We start from the raw sequence: 6,593 nt of genomic DNA, 5'->3' as shown, positions 1-6,593 counted from the left end.
GAAGGGAGGTATGGGATCGAGAGGATATGTCAATTTTTGAAGTTGACAAAAGGGAAGAAATATATGCAGGATTACAATGTAACTGATTTTTTCCCTGAACGTGAATTGTTTATTGAATCAGCAAAGTTTCTGATGTCAAAAATTACAGGGGGGAAGTTTGAAAAGCCCTGAAATTGCTAGACTCAAGAAAGTGGTCACAAGAGTGATAAGTGATGTAAATTCTAAAGAAAATGAAAGAGTTCAGTTGCAGTCTTAACTCTGTAAAGAGATGTGGTGGCTGTATCTTCCTCTGTATATTTTTTTTTATCCATGAGCAGTTTTAAGATTTCTTCTTTAAACGTAAATGGGGCAAGAGATGTTAAAAAAAGAGCCATGGTGTATGAGTTAATTAGAGGAAAGGGAAGTGACATCATTTTTCTACAAGAAACGCATAGTAATTTGGAAAATGAAGTTATGTGGCAACAGGAGTGGGGGGGGGACAGTGGTGTGTAGTCATAAAAACTCAAAAAGTGGGGGTGTGGTTATCTTGTTCTCAAAAGGTTTTTGCCGTTGTCATATGAGGTTGAAGAGGTAGTTGAGGGGAGGTTATTAAAAGTTAGAGCAAGGTATGAAACATCACTATGTGTCTGATAAATGTATATGCCCCAGTGGTGACAGTTGAGAGGGTATGTTTTTTAGAGACATTATCAAATACCATTGAGAAATGTAACAAAGAAGATTATTTGTTTATTGCTGGGGATTTTAACTGCACAGTTAGTGATTTAGATAGAAATCACCAAGAACCTCATATAGCCTCAAGGATGTTTTTAAAACGCCTCATTGTAACAAATGAATTGTGTGATATTTGGCGGAGTCAACATGGAGGAACAAGGCAGTACACCTGGGCGCATGTGAGAGAGAACATCATCTCTATGGCCAGGTTAGATAGGTTTTATGTTTTTGAGCATCAATCTCAGGTCTGTAAATCAAGTGTGATAACTCCAGTGGGATTTTCTGATCATTGTTTAATAACAGAGGTGGTGTTCATTAACGATGTAAAACCCAAAAGCGCATACTGGCATTTTAATATAACTTTATTGAGTGATGCTCACTTCAGGAACTGTTTCAGTTTGTTTTGGGAGAGGTGGAGGTCTCAAAAGGCCAGTTTTGTATCCATTCAACAGTGGTGGGATATAGGGAAAATCCAGATTCAGCAATTTTGTAATCAATACACGAGGAATGTCACCAAAGATATCACCAGATCAATGAAAGCCCTAGAGATTGAAATAGTGGAACTCATGACGTTGGTTGAGACCACAGGAGATCGAGGCCATACTCAGGCCCTCAAGAGGAGAAAAACTGCATTGGCAGACCTGCTGGGTATCAGAGCACAGGGGCACTGGTGAGAAGTAAATTTCAGGGAATATCTGAAATGGATGCCTCATCCAAATTTTTCTTTGGTTTAGAGAAAAAGAATGGACAAAGAAAAATTATTCATTGTCTCAAATCATCTGTTGGACAAGAGCTCACTAGCCCTAGTGAAATTAGAAAGAGGGCAGTAGAGTTCTATGCTGAGCTCTACAAGTGTGAGTACAAAGAGGACAAAACAGTGACACAGCAGTTCTTTGATGGGCTCCCAAAGGTGGCTGCAGAAGCTCAGGTTGAGCTTGAGCATCCATTGTCTTTGCAGGATTTATACACTGCATTAAAAGGCATGGAAAATGGAAGGGCACCAGGCATTAATGGGCTTCCCGTTGACTTTTTAAGTCTTTTTGGGCTATGTTGGGTGAGGATTGGTTAGAAGTAGCTAATGATAGTTTAACCGGAGGGTTACTACCAATAAGCTGCAGAAGGGCTGTCCTCACCCTACTGCCCAAAAAGGGTGACCCGAGGGAGGTGAAGAACTGGAGGCCGGTGGCTTTATTGTGCACTGATTATAAGATATTGTCAAAAGCTTTGTCCAACAGGCTGAGGGAGGTGATGGGGCAAATCATACATACGGATCAGTCCTACTGTGTTCCTGGCAGGCAGATAGGGGATAACATTTCTCTGATTCGTGATTTTTGGACGTCTCTAGGGCTATTGGGTTGGATGCTGGTCTAATTTCAATTGATCAGGAAAAGGCATTTGACCGAGTTGAACATCAATATTTATGGCACACGTTTGAGGCGTTTGGGTTCAGCTCTGGTTTTATTGCCATGATAAAGGTGATATATGGTGACATTGAAAGTGTATTGAAAGTTAACGGTGGTTTGAGTGCTCCTTTTAAAGTGTGTAGAGGTATTAGGCAGGGATGTTCTATGTCAGGGATGTTATATGCCATTGCTATAGAGCCACTACTAAATAGCATTAGAAGGCGCATTGCAGGGGTGTGCCTTTCAGAGGATATTCCTCCTATTCGTCTCTCAGCCTATGCTGATGATGTAGTTGTGTTAGTGAAAAATCAAGCGGAGGTGGATAGCTTGAGTCTAATGGTTGATCGTTTTAGGGAATATCCTCTGCAAAGGTAAATTGGGAAAAGAGTTGTGCGTTACAGATTGGAGAATGGTCTGGAGGGATCATGGCTTTGCCAGGGGGGCTAGAATGGTGTAAGGGAGGTTTTAAGTATCTTGGAGTATACCTAGGAGATGAGGGGACTATGGAAAAAAATTGGAGTGGGGTGGTTGAAATGGTGGAAGGGAGGATGAGGAGATGGCGTTGGTTATTATCTCGTATGTCATATAGGGGGCGCACTATTATAGTTAATAATGTGATTGCATCTGCACTGTGGCATCGGTTGTCAGTTTTAGAACCACCATCTGGCCTTCTGGCTAAGATACAGGCAATTATTGTGGATTTCTTTGGGATAAATATCACTGGGTTCCACAAAGTGTTTTGTATTTGTAAAAAGAAGAGGGGGGACAAGGTCTTGTACATCTTGCTAGTAGGGCTGCTGCTTTCCGGTTTCAGTTTATTCAAAGGTTGCTTTATGGACCGGAAAATGTGGTGTGGAGAGAGGTGGCAGGTCTTATATTACAACGGGTTGGAGGATTAGGTTTAAAGAAGGCTTTATTTCTGGTTGATAGTAGCCAGATTTCTAGGGAGGGAGTACCTCCGTTTTACAGAGGACTTCTCAGAGTGTGGAGCATAATGAAGGTGTCTAGACGAACTTCAGCGGAGTCAGTGCATTGGCTGTTGGAGGAACCTCTGGTGTATGGGGCAAGACTGGATTGTACAACTGCAGCTGTTCCACATTTCTCCAAGATTCTGGTGAAGGGGAAAATCATCACCTTAAGACAGTTAATGGCCATGGCTGGGCCCGCATTAATGGATGGAAGACGGGTGGCAGAACATTTGGGGATGAGGTCGGAAAGGATTGTCGGACAAATGCTGGGGAGCTGTAGGAAGGCTCTGTCAGCGGAAGAATGGGGTATGCTTAGTAGCCACAAGAAGAAGGTACAAGATGAAGACGTCTCATTTCCAAGACTAGGGATTACACCAAATATCCCAGAGTCAGAAAGAAAGGCGTTATTGCTGGATTTGAGAGGGTTGGAGGAGGTGGGTTTGGATGAGGTGAATGGGAAGGACTTGTATAGGGGGTGTGTCAAGGTGTTGAATAAAGATAAATTGAAAAATAGAAAAGACACTCCATGGAGGGTAAAATTGGGCATTGATGATAGGGTAAAGCCAGCATGGAGGGCACTGTACAAACCACCGTTACAAAAGGGTACTGGTGATATGCAATGGAGGGTTTTACATGGCATCATTGCAGTTAATGCTTTTGTATCTGTTATTAATTCAGATGTTAGAGATGGATGTCCTTTTTGTAATATAAGAGAAACCATTTTTCACTGTTTTATGGAGTGTGAGAGGATAAAACCTCTATTGGAAATGCTGGAATCTTTGTTTAAAGCTGTAGGGGAATTTTTCAATAACACTGTTTTTATTTTGGGGTTTCAATATAGTAAACAACAGAAAAGAAAATGTCAAATGTTAAATTTTATTTTGGGACAAGCTAAGATGTCAATTTTTCTAAGTAGAAAACATAAGATAGAAACGGGATATGGGAAGGATGTAAGATGTGTTTTTAAAGGATTAGTGAAAACAAGAATAAAAGTAGATTTTGAGTTCTTTTCAGCTGTAAAAGATCTCCTATTATTTGAGGAGAAGTGGGCCTACGAAAGAGCGCTTTGTTTTGTAGAGGAGGGGAAATTATTTTTTGCTGATGAAATAAGTTGAGTATATATGTTATGTATTTATTTTTGTTTAGGAATTACATTTGTTGTTTCATTTCTGAAAAGGCAGTGTGTCATTTTTTTTTATGTTAACACTTGAGTAAAAAATAAAGGTTTTATAAAAACTCAAAAACTCTCTCTCTCTCTCTCTCTCTCTCTCTCTCTCTCTCTCTCTCCTACTCTCACTCTCTATCTCTCTCTCTCTCTCTACTCTCTCTCTCTCTCTCTCCTACTCTCACTCTCTATCTCTCTCTCTCTCTCTCCTAGCTCTCTCTCTCTATCCTAGCCTGTCTCTCTCTCTCTCCTCTCTCTCACTCTCTCACTCTCTCTCTCTCTCTCTCTCAGGCCTCTATCTCTCTCTCTCTCTCTCTCTCCTCTCTCTCTATCTCCTCTCTCTCTCTCCTCTCTCTCCTCTCTCTCTCTCCTCTCTCTCCTCCTCTCCTCTCTCTCTCTCTCTCTCTCTCTCTCTCTCTCTCTCTCTCTCTCTCTCCTGCATGCTCTCTCTCTCTCCTCTCTCTGGTGTTTCTCCCTGAAGTCTTGGTTGGTCTCTCTCTCACTCTCTCTCTCCTCTCTCTCTCTCTCTCTGTCTCTCTCTCTCTCTCTCCTACTCTCACTCTCTATCTCTCTCTCTCTCTAATACTCTCTCTCTCCTACTCTCACTCTCTCTCTCTCACTCTCTCCTACTCTCTCTCTCTCTCTTACTCCTACTCTCTTTCTCTCTCCTACTCTCTCTCTCTCTCTCTCTCTCACTCTCTCTCCTACTCTCACTCTCTCTCCTCTCTCTCTCTCCTCTCTCTCTCTCTCTCACTCTCTCTTTCTCCTCTCTCTCTCTCTCTCCTACTCTCACTCTCTATCTCTCTCTCTCTCCTACTCTCTCTCTCTCCTACTCTCACTCTCTCCTACTCTCTCTCTCTCTCTCTCTCCTACTCTCTCTCTTACTCTCTCTTACTCTCTCTTACTCTTACTCTCTCTCCCTCTCCTACTCTCTCTTACTCTTACTCTCTCTCTCTTACTCTCTCTTACTCTTACTCTCTCTCCCTCTCTTACTCTCTTACTCTCTCTCTCTTACTCTTACTCTCTCTCCCTCTCTTACTCTCTCACTCTTTCTTACTCTCTTAATCTCTCTCTTATTCTCTCTTACTCGCTCTCTCTTATTCTCTCTCTCGCTTACTCGCTCTCTCTTATTCTCTCTCTCTCGCTTACTCGCTCTCTCTTATTCTCTCTCTCTCGCTTACTCTCTCTTCTCTCTCTCGCTCTTATTCTCTCTCTCGCTCTTAGTCTCTCTTACTCTCTCTCTCACTCTCTCTTACTCTCTCTTATTCTCTCTCAAACTCGCTCTCTCTTACTCTCTCTTATTCTCTCTTGTGCGAGCATGGTGTTACACAGCCATCAGCCCCCTGGGTTCCAGTCACTGCTCAGTGTGTGGAAAATCTCTCTATATACTACTTAAATAATGCACAGTGCATCTTTAACCAGCCAGGGAGGGAGGAAACACACTTTATACCTGTATCATAGCCTATATACCATATGTAGGCATACAATAGGAGCCTGTAAGCCTCCATCTTGGAGCTAGCTATATAGAGGCTAGGTGTTCCAGGAGCAGGTTCCTGTCTGGTCTGTATATAAGAGACTTTTCTAAAGTGGAGCTCAGTGGAACGGAATAATAGGAAGTCAAATGAGGGAAGTGGAGCATGGGGGTGCAATGACGTTGGAAAACCAGGGCTGCCAGGGCTGCTGAATCCTGACGCAGCCTGGGAAGAGTGGATTGAAGTTGTGGGCCAGTCGGCCCCAGAACAGACCTCTCCTATGAAGGGAGCGCAGTGGTGGCTTGATACCTGGGAATCGCCATCAGCAGAGAATATGCTGCCATCAGGGCCGATCACATCAGGGGCCCACCTTGGCCCTGACACTCCATGACATGCGTATGTGGCAAGGCATAGCACGGGTACACAACACCCAGCTTGAGGGAGATTCCCCCTGACTGTGTTCAAGAGCAGGACCCCCTCAACCGCAAGGTTGAGGGATAAGGGAAGGAAAATAAAATCTGTTAGATGGTGGAAAACATCTCTGGTGGTGGAGAGAATGGGGGATGAGTGAATGGGGGATTGAGTGAATGGGGGTGAGAGAATGGGGGATGAGAGAATGGGGGATGAGAGAATGGGGAAGGTGAGTGTGTGGCTGTCATGCGAAGGAGGAGTAATGATGGTGAACAACAGGAATATGAGGACACAGCTGGTATGTGCAATGCACACTTCTTCAGGGGAGAGATCTTGATACTGAATGGAAAAAGACTCAAAATCAAGCAAGGCCTTCATTTAATCTCTATGGGAACCAGCTACAGTACATAACAGTAATGTTCACATGGAGACAGAACAACAACAAAAAATCCACTCTTTGAAA

Source organism: Oncorhynchus tshawytscha, linkage group LG16 (genome assembly GCF_018296145.1).
Source record: "Oncorhynchus tshawytscha isolate Ot180627B linkage group LG16, Otsh_v2.0, whole genome shotgun sequence".
Classification (NCBI taxonomy): domain Eukaryota; kingdom Metazoa; phylum Chordata; class Actinopteri; order Salmoniformes; family Salmonidae; genus Oncorhynchus; species Oncorhynchus tshawytscha.
Note: the sequence above shows the minus strand (reverse complement) of the source record.